The sequence below is a fragment of the Sciurus carolinensis genome, chromosome 5 (genome assembly GCF_902686445.1).
Source record: "Sciurus carolinensis chromosome 5, mSciCar1.2, whole genome shotgun sequence".
In the NCBI taxonomy this organism is placed as follows: Eukaryota; Metazoa; Chordata; class Mammalia; order Rodentia; family Sciuridae; genus Sciurus; species Sciurus carolinensis.
Window position 1 is genome coordinate 101,994,753 of NC_062217.1, and position 15,073 is coordinate 102,009,825.

The 15,073-nt window shown below is 41.8% G+C and overlaps 1 protein-coding gene across 4 annotated transcripts in view; it reads left to right on the top strand.

The window, feature by feature from the left end:
- The window catches only part of Chat (choline O-acetyltransferase), a 51,203-nt gene that overhangs the window by 14,444 nt on the left and 21,686 nt on the right, over window positions 1–15,073 (top strand). The window lies entirely within an intron of this gene.

The following is a 15,073-nucleotide window of genomic DNA, read 5'->3' on the forward strand; positions in this document are numbered from 1 at the left end:
CTGTACCATGAGTGAGAGGGGCAGGAAGGATGGAGGAATGACATCCAGGCAGGTGGATGAGGGATGTCTGTCCTACCCTGGGGACTCAAAGAGAGAAGCTGGCTGGCAAAGATGGGTATGCTGGATGGATGCCGCTAGCTCTCTGACAACAGGCATTTGCATTTTATGGTCCCTCTCTAGAAGGTTCTTTCCCCAGAGCTGGCTCCTGGCTTCATGCAGAGCCAGCCCAAGTCAGGGCCTCAGGCTCTCCCAGGCATCCTTCCCTAACATCAGCACTCTGTCACCTAGGCCTCTTTTCCTATCTTGATTGTGTTGCTAAGCACATCTCTGAGGGCATCTTTTCATTTCTGTGGCTAATGTCAGTCCTCTGCCTTCTTTCCACAATTTGTATGGTCCAAGAGGACAGGGTTCTGTTTGGTTCTGAATCTGCTGTGTCAATCAGGGTAGCAGTCCAATTGCATTTGTTAAATAAAAGAATGAAGTGTCTCAGATTTATTTCTCACATACCAATTATTTTTTTATTCCAGTTATTGGGCACTGCTGAATGCTTATCCTAAATAGAAGCTGCAAGGGCTATAGGGAGGAATGCTGAGCTGACTCTGTTCTCATAGACCTGACCACCACATTGGGGAATTAATAACTTATCATTTGAAAGTGAGTTAATTCCCTCTAGAGACTGTAGTGAAATCACATCCCACTCTTCTCCCCTCCAGGGACATAGACAGGCATCAAAATGATCGCCTCTGCTTCCAGCACAGCTTCCACTTTATTAGCAGGCCAGGCCCCAGACGACTGACCAGGATTGCCTTGAGGTCTGAGTGCTTGGGCTGCACTAATCGGAATTAATTTGTTAATGGCACTTGATCTGGCTTTGTGAATGGAAGTGCTGTTTCTGAGGGAAGCTGAGCAGAAAGGAGGGAGCACATACACTGCCCCTTGGGCAAACCGATTAATTCAATTAGCACCACTGACAGTGTCTTGGGCAAGGCAGGAAACCAGTCCTCCCCAGAGCCCTCCTTCCGGGAGCAGTTCCTGCCCACAGAGGGGCAGAGAGACCATTTAGGAAACGATTCCCATTCCAAAGTGAAAGACAATGACAGTGTGGGTGAGAGTTGAGAGTGAAGATGGAAAGATGAGGGTGGGTCTAGATATATCTCAAAGCAGACACATTGAGAAGGAAGAGGGAAGCAAGAGAGATTCCCGGATTTTTAATATGAGCCACTGAGTGGATGATGGTACATTTACTGATATGGGAAACACAGTGGGGAGTGGGCATAAAGATCCTGTCAGAGCATGTTTGATTTGAGGCGCTTTGAGTCATCTAAATGGAGATGTCAAGTTAGATCTATGTGTCTGGAGCTCAAGGGAGAGGTCAGTACAGAGGATATAAATTCAAGAGCCATCAGCACCTAAATGATATTTAAAGTCCCCGACCTGGATGAGATCATCTAGAAATAGGAGAACAGGGACTGGGGGGTCAAGTAAAGATGCAAAGGGAGTGAGAAACAGCAGCTGTAAAACCAGGAGATGAGTCACAGATTCAACAGGGAAGATGAGACTGGCCAGCCTTATGGATTCTGTAGAGAGTTCAAGGAAGAACAGGACAGAGGGAAGATGCTGTACTTGGCAACCTTAACATTGTCAGTGAACCTGACAAGGATCAGGCTGGGGTAGTAGGAAGCGAGTTGGTTGGATGTGGACAGGAATGGTCCATTGACAGAAAAAGATTGTTGATGGAGCAGTGAGTGAGTGGAACCAGCAAATGTGGGTGACTCTGTTCAGACATTTGATATTAAAAGAAGCAGAAAAATAGGGGAATGTCTGGAAGAGGATGAGGGTCAAAGGAAATGTTTCTTAAAAGGAGCGGCAAGTACATGGTTGTATGTAGACAAGTGCAAGGAAGGAATTCAGTAAAAGGAGCTGGATGAAGAGGGAGGAGACCAATGAAGGACTAAAAGGAGTTGGCATTCAGAGAATAAGAGACTTTTGTTGTACAGGGAAAACAAAATCTGGGTCCATGACCTGCAGGACTACACCTGTGATGGCAGGATAGAGTGTGAGGAGGCGCTCAAACTTGTAGTTCCTGGTATTAGATCAGCAGAGTCACAGTAGAAGCTGAGAGATCTGGGGTGGATTCTCAAGTCACACACACACACACACACACACACACACACAAAAAGCATGATAGAATCTCTTGGAATGTAGGACCTGCCCCAACACACACACATACATTGCTCAGCTTCTTGGGTTCGGGAAAAAGTAGATGGGTTAATGGGCTCAGGCCAGAGTTGGACATAACCAAGGGAGAGAGGTGTGGCACAGGAATCGTCTTAATGTTGGAATGGGAACTGAGTAGGGATTGTGCTAGTCTGCTTAGGCTGCCACAACAAAGTACCACAGAATGAGTAGTAAACAGAAATTTCTTGTGTCACAGTTCTGGAGGCAGGAAATCAGAGATCCAGGTGTCAGCAGGGTTGGTTTCTCCTGAGGTCTCTCTCTTCAGCTTGTTGATGAAAACTTCTCCCTCTGTCTTCACATTGTCTTCCCTCTGTGAGTGCCTGTGTCCTCATCTCCTCTTCTTATTAGTGCATCAGTCATGTTGGATTAGGGCCCACCCTAGTGACCCAATTTAATTTAACTAGCTCTTTAAAGGCCCCAGCTCCAAACACACGTTCTGAGATGCTAGAGGTTAGGACTGCGGCATATGAATTTGGGGAGGACACCATCAGCCTGTAACAGGAGACAAGTGGAAGAGTGTCTCATGGATGGTGAGAGTAAGCAGGAGGCCAATGGGTTTGGAGATCCTGGTGAGGTTAGGATATTCAGTAGGTGACAGTACATGAACCAGAAGGTCAGGGTACAGTTGGTATATGTTAGACTTCAGAGGCAGTGGGTTTTTGGTAGTGAGAAGTTCCCATATGTGTTCCTGGTAGTGGGTGCTGAAGTTGCACAAAGGTGGGTGGAGAAATGAATCAAGAGAAGAGGATGTGGGCTGGGTTGTCTTCATGATTATTCAAGTTAACAAGAATGAGGATTCCATTGATGATAGGGAGGGTAACGGTGAACTGGAAATCCAGATCTTTGTGTTGAGTACAACACAGCAACAGGGAAATTGATGCCAATGGGTGGTCAGGCTCCAAAGGGAAAGAGGGTGCAGCAGGAGGAATTGTTTAGAAATGAGAACAAGGAGAAGGGAGCCAACTACCTGGCTTGACCCTGGGGTACATGAGAGGACTTCAGGGGTTGGGTTTCCCCATACTTAGGCTGAAGCAGAAGGTGGACAGAACACTCACAAAGGAGGTCAGTCATGCCGGGAACTGGTCCATTGCAAGGCCAGAGGCATGAGGGCTTAGGAAGGACAGGAAAGAAGGCTGAGTATGTGGAGCTGAGGGATGGGAGTGCCAATACCCAGGGATGGAGATCATCATTGCCAACAATGTTCCCAGTCCTTAACCTCTGGGAAGTTATGTTCTCCCAGGCTGGAGGAGGTTGTCAGGGCCAAGGGTTTTTGTGGCCCACAACAGAATCTATATTAATGCCATGGAATGGGTGGAGCCATTTCAGGACATCATACATCCCAACTCTTTCAGCTGAAGCCCTAAGCTCCCCTCCTCATTCCCTGAGACCTGGGCACAGGGACCAGGCAGGTGCTGTCCAGCAGGAGGCCTCACCAACCAGGCTCCTCTCATCCTGGCAGAGGGTCAAATCATGGTGACTATGCTCAGACAAAGAGTGTCCCTGAGTTCTCACCCAGTCAAATAAGACCAGACAGGGCAGGGGCTTGTCTGCCCACAACCTTCATTGCATCAACCCTTTCTCCTTTGAGACACTGTCTCTGCTCCTCTGGCCCACCCCCAGCCAGGATGGCCCCTGCCGTGAGCCCCCAGGCTACCCCATCTGATCCTCTGCCCTGACATTGAGTATGTGAAGCCCACAGAGGTCAAGGGACCACTAAGGTGACATAGCGCATGCAAGGGAGCCAGGATACTTCCTGCAAACTCTGCACCTTTCCCCACCTCGCCCCACACAGCCCTTGCTCAGAGCTTCTCATGAAGAGCTCACTCACATACCATACAGAAGTATGCATGTTGTGGTCATAGTCAGCAGTCCCTGCATCCACAGACCATGCCAAGTACCCTCCTAGGGGACCATAGGGCCAGGGCATCAGGCTAAAACCAAAGGAGCACTTCAGACAGAGTCCTGAAGGGATGTGGAGGCTCACTCCTGGCCTGTCTCGGCCAGGAACTTGAGGCCCAACTCAGGTGGGCTGAGGTCAGTGTGACTCAGCCCTGGCTGCAGACTGGGGTTGGCTGACAACATCAAAATCATCTAGCGCATTCCTTTAAAAACAAGATGGATTCCTGGGCCCAGTGATTTTCCAGTGGGATGGAAGTGGGGCCAAGGAATCTATTTTTAAGTACCCTGATGACTTCATGTGCAGCCCAGGTTGGGACCCATTTACTCAGATACTTAGCGGCTGCTGTGCATCAAGTCCCTCCTTTGTGCACAGCCCTGTTCCCAGTGTTTTCTGTCCCATATTGTCACAAGTCTTCTGTGAGGTGGAGATTTCTTCCCCTCTGAATAGCGTAGGTAGCTGCATCTCCCATGGAGTGAGCAGTTCCCCACTTTGAAGGTTGGTGGTAGAGCCAGGGCATCTACCTCCCTGGTCTGAAGTCTGCAGTGCCCAGCAAGTGGTGATGGGGTTCTGAAGATGAGCTTGGGGTCTCAGAAGGGGCCTGCACATCCTCTCAGGACCTCCCTCCTCACTGAGCCATGAAGCTGTGGCCTTCCTGAACCCAGGAGGAGTTAACACCGTTATCCTGGTCTGAAAATTTAATTAGACATTCGGCCCTGAGTCTGGAAGACTACAGCGCTTGTCAATTTGTAGGAAAAAGATGGCCAGCTTGAAGAGGCCCCCCGAGCCCGCTGGTTTTCCTGGATGCTGCATGGAGATCCTGTGAACAGACCTCACAGGCAGATGCTCTTCGTTTACACAGTCCCGTAAATATTTATCCCCAGCAGTCAATTAGAGCTGAGCCACTGCTTTCAAGGAGGGAACTGACAGAAGGCGGCTGCAGCTGCAGAAGGCCATGGTCACAGTTCACAAGAACTACTCAGGATGAGGGCATTTTGCTGTTTAAATATTGTCATCCAGAGCTAGGCAAGTCTGCTGATCTTAAAACCAATTACACATTAGCAATAACAACCTCTCTGATTTAATTGGCCTAGAAATACCTGCTGTACTCTCAAGGCAATGTGATTTTCCTTCTCTGGGGGTGGGGGCCTGGGGCCATGCTTCCTCTTCACCCCCATAGTAGAAGCATGGAGGTCTTTATGGATAAGAGCATTCAGACAGGGAGAGGTGAGTGGTCCAGGTCAAAAGGGTTTGTCTTGACCTGCCCCTGTTGCTGTCTCCTGCAGCCTGGGCTTCCTAGCCTGTGGCATGGAGATAGCATCCTGCCCTATGGGGATGGCTACTAAGCAGATGGCCTAGTGCCTGAAACACCAAGAGTGTTCGCTAAATGATTGTTCTTAATAGATTTAGGGAAATACTCCTGGGACACTTTTCCCAATGCCCCAACCTCTCTGAAAAAAATCTAGCAAACTTGAAAATTGGAACCTGTCTAATGGACAATACCCGTCTTGTCATAGGCAGTGACCTAGGGTCTTCAGTCTAGAGGGTCATTGTCCCTTGCATGCAGTCCTAACTTAAATCAACCTCATTACCTCTAGGGTGAATTTTGCTTCCCTACTCTTTACATACCACATGCTCTGTTTGCACACACACCAGACACCCATCTTCTATAATTTCTCCCTGGTCGCCATTGCTCTGACCTTCTTCTCCCATTTTTGGTGCAGCACAATAATACCTGGTGTACAAGACAACTGGGAAGGGTTTTTTTATTATCACTTACCACCCTTCTCCCCAGCTCTGGAAAGGTGAAGGATCTTCATATCCTCTGTCTTTATGGGAAGGGTAGTTAGAAGGAAAAAAAAAAAAAACTTCTTGGTTCTTGTGTTCTTTTTTTTTTTTTTTTTGAAATTAAGTTAAAGGCTGGGATTGTGGCTCAGTGGTAGAGTGATTTCCTTGCACATGTGAGGCACTGGGTTCAATCCTCAGCACCACATAAAAATAAATAAATAAGGGTATCGTGTCCATCTATAACTAAATTTTTTTTTTAATTAAGTAAAATTTGTTTTCGGATAACTGTCAATAGGCATGCAATTGTAAGAAATAATAGAGATTTTACATGTTCCCAAATTCCCCCAATGGTAACATCTTGCAAAACTATGGGGCGATATCACAAGTAGGATATTGACATAGACACAGTCAAGATTCACAGCACTTCCATCACCATAAGGATGCCCCAAGTTGCCCTTTTAAATCACACCTACTTTTCTCCCACTCAACCCCTCTTTAGTTCCTGGCAACTACAGATCTGTTCTCCACTTTTATAATTTTATTGTCTCAAGAATATTACAAAAACATAGTATGGTGGTGCATGCCTATAATCCCAGCAACTCAGGAGACTGAGGCTGTAGGATTGCAAGTTCAAAGTCATCCTGGACTTCTGAGTCAGACCCTGTATCAGGAATAAAATAAAATAAAGGTTTAGGATGTACTCAATGGTAGAGTGCTCTGGGTTCAATCCCCTGTACTGAAAAAAATAATATTTTAACTATATGGCATGTGTGATTATTGAAATTGACTTTCTTTATTCAGCATAATTCTCTGGAGATTCATTCGAGCTGTTACATTTGTCAATAGTTCATTCCCTTTTGTTGCAGAGTGATATTCCAATGGTATGACAGTTTCCGCCACCACTTACCCATCAAAGGACACCTAAGTTGTTTTCAATTTCAGGCTTACAAATAAAGCAGCTATGGACATTCGTGTACAGGGTTTTATGGGAACATAAGTTTTCACTTCTGGAGAAATACCCAGGAATTAAATTGGTAGGTCACATGATAGCTGCATGTTCATTTTTTTAAGAAACTGATAAAATGTTTTCCAGAGTGACTGTATCATTTTGCATTCTCACTAGCAATGTGTGTGCCATTCAGTTTTTCTGTATCCTTGCCAGTATTTGGTGTTGTCACTATTTTTATTTTAGCTATTCTGATAGATAAGGAAATATCTCATTGTGTTTTAATTTCTATTTTCCTAATGACTAATAACATTGAATGTCTTGTTATATTTTTTTTGCCCAATTTTTAATTGGGTTGTTGGGATTTTTTTTAATTGTTAGTTCTAAGAGTCATTTGTATATTCTAGGTACCAGTCCTTTTTGAATATGTGTTTTGCAAATATTTTATCCTTGTCTGTAGCTTTTCTCTCCATCTTTTTCTTTTCTTTCTTTTTCTTTTTCTTTTTTTTTTTTTTTTTTTTTGTCAGTGCTGGTGATGGAACCAAGGGCCTCACACATCCTAGGCAAGTGTTCTACCACTGAGTTTCATCCCCAGTCCATCTTCCCATTTTCTTAACAGAGTGGGTCAATAAGTAAACATTTTTTATTTTGTTATGGTACAATTTATCAATTTTCTCTTTATGGATCATGTTTTGGTTTCATCTAAGATTCTTTGCCAAAAGAATTCTTCACCAAAAGTCAAAACTTTTCTCCTATATTTTTCTGAAAGTTCAATAGTAGGATACCATATATTTAAGTCAGCAATCTATATAAAGTTATATTTATGTAAGGTTTGAAGTTTATGTCAAGGTTTTCTTTTCTTTGCCCATGGATGTCCAATTGCTCCAGTGCCATTTGTTGAAATGCCATCCTTCCTCCTCTGAATGATCTTTGCTCCTTAATCCATATCAATGGAACATATTTTTGTGGGTCTATTTGGATTCTCTATTCTGTTCTACTGGGATAAACATCCCTCTGCCAGTATCACCCAAGCTTGATAAAGTAGTTAATAATTAGTCTTTAGATGTATTGATTCCTCTAACTTTATTCTTTTTCAAAATTGTTTTAGCAGTTCTAGCTTTTTCACCTTTTCATATAGATTGTAGAATAACATCATCTGTATCTACAAAAATTCCTGCTGAGATTTTGATGGAAATGCTGCTAAACTTGTATATCAGTTTGAGGAGAACTGACGTCTTCACTGTGTTGACTCTTCCAAAGCGTGAGCATGGTGTATTTCTTCATTTACTTAGAGCTTCTGTGATTTCCTTCATTTGTGTTTTGTTTTGGCATACAAGTTCTATAGGTTGTTTTGCAAGATTTATACTGAAATACTGAATTTCTTTTGAATGATTATAATTGGTTGTGTATTTTTAATTTTAATGTCAATGTGTTTGTCCCAAGTATACAGAAATATAATTGATTTTTATATGTTGATCTTGTATCTTGTGACCTTGCTGAATTCATTTATTAATTCTAGGAGGTTTTGTTGCCGTTGTTGTTGTTGTTGTTGTTGTTGTTTGCTTGCTTTTGTAGATTCTTCAGGAATTTATATGTAAAAAATCATGTTACACGAAAATAGTGACAATTTTATTTTTTCCTTTTTGTTCTGTAAGTCTTTTATTCCCTTTTCTTGCCTTATGGCACTGGCCAGAACGTCCAGTACTATGTCGAGTAGCAGTGGTAAGAGTAGATATTTTTGTCTTATTCCTGATCTTAGGGAAAAGATTCCTTCTTTAGCCTTTAAATATGATGTTAGACATAGATTTTTTTGTAGATACTCCTTATGAAATTGAGGAAGTTCCCTTCTATTCTTAGTTTCCTAAGAGATTTTATTATGAATGGATGTTGAATTCTGCCAAATTTTTTTCTATGACAATTAATATATTCATGTGATTCTTCATTTTTATTCTGTTAATATGGTGAACTATATCAATTGTTGTTCAAGTATGAAAACAGCCTTGCATCCCTGAAACAAACTTCACTTAATATCGTGTATAATTATTTTTATATTTGCCTAGTTCTATTTGCTAAAGTTTCTGTTCAGTACTTTTGCATCTGTGTTTATAGCTGCTTGGTTTTTATACTATGTTAGTTTTATTTTGGCATTAGGGTAATACCAGTTCATAGAATAAATTTGAGAAGTGTTCCCGTCTCTAATATTTTCTAGAAGAGAAAATATTAATTTTTCTTTAAATGCTTGGTAAAGTTTTTTTGGTGAAAATCATTTGGGTCTGGAGATGCATTTTTGGAGAGTTTTAAACTGACATATTCAATTCCTTAATAGTTATAGAGGCCCAGTGGTGTATCTCAGTGGTAGAGTGCTTACCAATAAGCATAGGGCCCTGACTTCAGTCCCCAGCAACACACACACACACACACACACACACACACACACATGCACGTACACACATTATCTGTTTCATATTTAATGAGTAGTAGGAGTCTATAGTTTTCAAGGATTGGTTCATTTCATCTGAATTATCAGATTTTTCTGTGTGGAATTGTTCATAGAATTCTCTTATTTACTTTTGGTATCCATAGGCTCTAAAGTGATATCCTCCATCTTGTACCTGATGATAGGTATAGGTAATTCATTCTCTTCCTCCCCCTACCCCACTGCATCTCTCTCTTTCTCTCTTTATTCTCTCTCTCATCTCTCTCATGATCTTGCTAGAAATCTTATTGGTCTTCTAAAAGAACCAAATTTATTTCTTTTTATTGATTTTCTTTCCTTTTTCTTTTTCCTCTTTTCAATGATTTCCTTCCTCCTGCTTCCTTGGGATTTTCCTGTTCCTCTTTTACTAGCTTCTTGAGGTGAGAACTTACATTATTGATTTGAGATTTTTCCTCTTTTCTAATGTAAGCATTTAGTACTATAAATTTCCCTTGTATTAATGTTTTAGAATCATCTCACAAATATTTGTATGGTATATTTTGATTTTTATTCATTTCAGTGTATTTTTTAAATTACCTTAAATCTCCTTCTTTGACTCACAGATTCTTGAAGTGTGTTGTTCTGTTTCTAAATGTTAGGCATTTTACATGTTATTTTTCAGGGCTTTTTAAATTTCTACTTTGCTTCCACTATGATCAGAGAACAAAACATTTTGTATTATTTAAATTATTTTCAATTTTCTGAGTTTGTTTTATGGCCCTGGATGTAGTATCTCAGCCTATGTTTCATGGATGTTTAAAAAGAACAAGCATTCTGCTATCATTGAGCAAAGTGTTCTATACAATAGATCCTGTCAATTGATAGTGTTGTTGAGTTCTATGTCCTTACTGAATTTCTGTCTAGTTGTTCAATCAATTGTCAACAGATGGGTATTGAAGTCTCCAACTGTAATAGTGGATTTATCTATTCCTTCTTTTAATTCTGTTAGTTTTTTCTTCACACATTTGTGGTATTTTTGTTACATATGCATTTAGGATTGCTATGTCTTCTTTATGGATTTACCTTTTATTTTAAAGAACTGTCTCTTTATGACTGATAAATCTCTTTATTCTGAAGTTTACTTTATGTGCCATTAATATCGTGATTCCTGCTTTCTTCTGATTAATGTTTGATGATATATTTTATTCCTTCTTTTTACTTACAACAAACCTGTATCATCATATGATGGGAGTTCCTTATTAACAGCAAAGAACTGGGTCATGTTTTAATATATTCTGCCAATATTTGTTTTTTAATTGGTATGTTTAAATCATTTACACTTAATGTAATAACTTATATGTGACAGCTAAACTCTAAAATTTAAATTTTTGTTTTTGTTTTCTGTTTTCACTTTCAATTTTTTTCTTTCTTTTTGGTACTGGGGATTGAACTAGCTAAATTCTAAAATTTAAATTTTTGTTTTTGTTTTCTGTTTTCACTTTCAATTTTTTTCTTTCTTTTTGGTACTGGGGATTGAACTAGCTAAATTCTAAAATTTAAATTTTTGTTTTTGTTTTCTGTTTTCACTTTCAATTTTTTTCTTTCTTTTTGGTACTGGGGATTGAACTCAGGGACTGTCAACCACTGAGCCATATCTCTAGCCCTTTTTGTATTTTATTTAGCTACAGGGTCTCCCTGAGTTACTTAGGGCCTCCCTAAGTTGCTGAGGCTGGCTTTGAACTCATGATCCTCCTGTCTCAGCTTCTTGAGCCACTGGAATTACAAGCATGCACCACCACGCCCATCTTTGTTTTCTTTTTCTGCTTTCCTGTGGTTATGTAAACATTTTTTAAAAGTCTACTTTGATTTATTTATAGTGGTTTTTTTAGTGTTATCTGTTCATGTAGCAGCTTTTTCTAGCAGTTTCTATAAGTAATATCATATATGTATCATATTTTAGTCTATTGGTGTTAAAATTTACCAGTCTAGTGAATACAGAAAACCTTACTACCTTTTTATATCCTTTTACTCTCCCCTGTTTTAACTATCTTAATAATTCATCTACATACCTTTAAAAACATATTAGCCTTATTACAACTTTTGCTTCAACGCTAACATGTAATTTCTGAGTTTTACTCTTTCCGCTGTTCTTTCTTCTCTCTTGATATTCCAGTGTTCCTTCTTTTATCATTGCCTTCCTTTGTAGGAAGCTTCCTCTAGCCATTCTTTTAGGGAGAGATCTGCTAGGAATGAAATGTTCTTAGTTGTTGTTTGTAGTGTTATTGTTTGTTTGTTCCTGCTACTGGGGATTGAGTCCAAGGCTCCACACCTGCTAAGGCAAGTGTTCAACTACTGAACCACTGAGCAACACCCTCATTCCTAAATGGGTTTTCTTTTCCCCCCACTTGAGAATGTTTTGAATTTCTTCTTTTCTTTTCTTTCTCTTTTTTTTTTGGTACCAGGGATTGAACCCAGGGGTGCTTAACCCCTGAGCCACATCCCCAGCCATTTTTATATTTTATTTAGAGATGGTCTTGCTGAGTTGCTCAGGACCTCCCTAAGTTGCTGAGGCTGGCTCTGACTCTCCATCCTCCCGCTCAGCCTCCTTAGCCGTGGGATTACAGGCATGCTTGACTGCACCTGCCCTTCTTCCTTCATTTCTGAAAGATCTTTTAACCTGGATTTAAAAATTCTCTGTTGACAGTTATTCATTTCAGAACTTGAAAAATGTGTGCCATGTCCTTCTAGCCTCTAATAAATTTGCTGTCATTCCAATTGCTTTTCTCCTATAAAGTATCATTTCTCTCTCACTTCTTTCAAGATTTCTTTGCCTTTGGTTTTCAGAAGTTCAACTATGATATGTATTATGATACTTCCAATTTGTCCTTTTTCAGGTTATTTCAGTTTCTTGAACCTTTAGGTTTATGTCTTTAACAATTTGGGAGGTTTTTTGCCAATGTTTCTCTGTGTACTTTCTACTCTGCCTTCCTCCTCTCTTTCTGGAATTTGATGACATGAATGCTAGATCTTGTGTGTCAGAGTTTCCTAGGCCCTTTCTTTCTTTTTCCTAATCTGTTTCCTCTGATTGGTTCAAGATTGGTAATTTCCATTGTTCCATCTTCAACTGCACTACTTTCTTCTCCACCCCTGAATTCTGACCATGCCTTCTCTGATAGTCCAGGAGGTTTGAGATGGCCTCATTATGGACCAGGGAGAGGTAGAAGTCTAGGCTCCCCACTGGTTTTTTCTGGCAGTGAAGGGTGGAGGATGTGTGTGTGTGTGAGTGTGTGGTGTGTAAGAATGACAGTTTTTCCTGTGATATTTGTCTAAAGAGAATAGCTATACTTTCTTTTCTTTTCTTTTCTTTTTTTTTCTTTTTTTTTTTTTTTTTTTGGTTCTTTGGACAGAGAGAGCAGAATTTTGTTGAGTTTTTATTTTCATTTTGTTTTCTATACCTACTTGAGATTTTATGTGCTGGCCGTTCCTATTCCAAGTGTGGGATATTTTAGGGGAAAAAAATACCCAGTGTATTTTGAGGTGCTCAGGCTGCCATCACAAAATAGCACAGACTTGTTGTGCTTAAACAACAGAAATGCATTCATACCGTTCTGGAGTTTGGAAGTTCAAGATCAAGGTGCTTGCAGGGTTGGTATCTCCTGAGGCCTGTGTCCATGGCTAGCTGTCTTTTCACTCTGTCCTCACATGGTCCTTTCTCTGTGTACACATCTTTGGTGTCTCTCCTTCTTCTTAAAGACACCAGTCCCTATTGGATTAAAGCCCCACCCTTATGATCTCATTGAACTTGAATTAACCATTCTAAAGGTCCTACCTCAAAATAGGCTCACATTGGCAGCCAGGACTTCAATATATGAATTTTTCAGAAGACACAATTCAGTCCATTACACCCAAGGACCTGTCTCCATACTATTTTTTAGGTCCTGAGGTCCCTGGCTGATCTATTTTCCTTCCTCTGTCTTCCAGAAACTTTTGTTTGTTTGTTTGTTTGCTTTAAATGTACATCACAGGGTTTACAGTGGGAGGAATGAGAGAAAGCCTACTCTATCTTCCTGGAAGCCAAAGACCCTCCTTCTTGAACTTCCTAAAGGAGGCTTTTATATCTTAAGTCAAAGCAGTTCTAATTGCAAGAACCATTTGCACTGGGCGAGAAATAATTTTGTTGGATTCTCAGTCTCTGGGGATTGGAAACATAAAAATCACCCTCGAGGCCATGGAGCAGGGAAGAATATGGGGTGTGTGATGGTAGGTTTACCTCCCAAAAGGAGATACAATTCCTTCACCAGGGGAGGAAAGCTGTTCAGATGGGATTGGCAAGGGATTAGAAGCTTTATGCTTTGAAAAAGATTCAGTACCTCCATCTCCCTGACTGTGTGATGGGGGACAGGGAGCATAGTAGAAATCTGGTAACAGATTTCTACCCATTTCTCTGGTAACAGATCAAGGAAGACAAGTGTCCTAGCAAGGACTGTGTATGTCCTTGTGTGCTCATGCTCAGGTGTGCATGTTAAAGAGCAGCAATGCAGTCTTACAGCCTTCCCAAAGACAGAGGTACTAGATATATCTTTTATCTTTGCTCACCTGAGTCAGTCTTTAAGGCTTTCCACCCCTAACAGAAGCCGCGGAGCTTCCCCAAGGCCTCCTAGCCTCTGGAATTTCCGCACCATTGAAGCTGTCAACGCCCTGAGTGTGGGGTGTAGGGCAGCTCCTCTTATTACTCAACTCACACATCTCACTATTAAAGCAGGGCCTCCTTGAAGAAGATTGAGTTTACCACATTAAGTGAGCCCCGATGTGCTCCATGAGAATGCCACAAGACAAACGGCTCCTGCCGTGTGCCTCCAGCCCACTGCCCTGTGTTTCCATTACATTTGGACCAGAGTCATGGTGGATGAGTTTGGGTGTAGTTCATTTTCTGACGTACACGATAAACGTGTCAGCATTTTGACCGATCAGCCTTGTATGCAGGGAGTTCATTTGCAAAGGCCACCTGGCTTCCCAGCTTCTGCTGTCCTGCTCTCATTTCACCCTGTCTAATGAGCCAGGACTTGGCTTCTGTTGGGTGGCACTGAGCTGCTGGGCCCTGATGGCAAGGCTTCAGCCACTCCCTCCGGCAGCCTTCTCTCCTGCCTGGAGGAGCCTGGGGTACTGATGCCCAGAGGACAGTCCTTTCTCTGCCGCCAGCCTTGTGATACCCAGAAAATCTCACTCTCCTTTCCAGGGTTCTATCAGTCTTCCCTCCCGCCTCCTAGCAGGTCAGGGTTTCTGTAGGCTTCCTAGGGAGCTGCAGCTTGTCCATCCCACACTGATCTTAGTGCCTGTTTCTAAGAAACCTGGGTGAGAACAGACACCAAGCAACCCTTACAGCTCAGCAAGGCATAGCCAACAGGGTCAATGGGTGCAGCTTTTGAGTTGCTGCTGTGGGTCCCTGCCTCCCCCTCCAGGTCCACACCCTCCCCATGCTGCCAGGCATTCTTTACTTTACTCTGACCACTTCAACCTTGGTCCAAGCTTCTTCAGTGGCTCCCTGTTGTTGCTAAGCCTGACATTCACAACCCTTGAGGCTCTGCTCCTAACACAGGCATTGGAGTTCAAATGCCTGGAATCAAACCTACTCCCCACTCTTACTGGATGATTGTTATCATCCCCCATTACAAGTGAGGCCTTGGAAATTGCCTAAGATAGAGATATTTGGTTTCTCTGCTTCTCGCCTACAGATGAGTCATGACAATGATGTCTACTGCATATATGTCAACATGTATGCTTAGGTTGA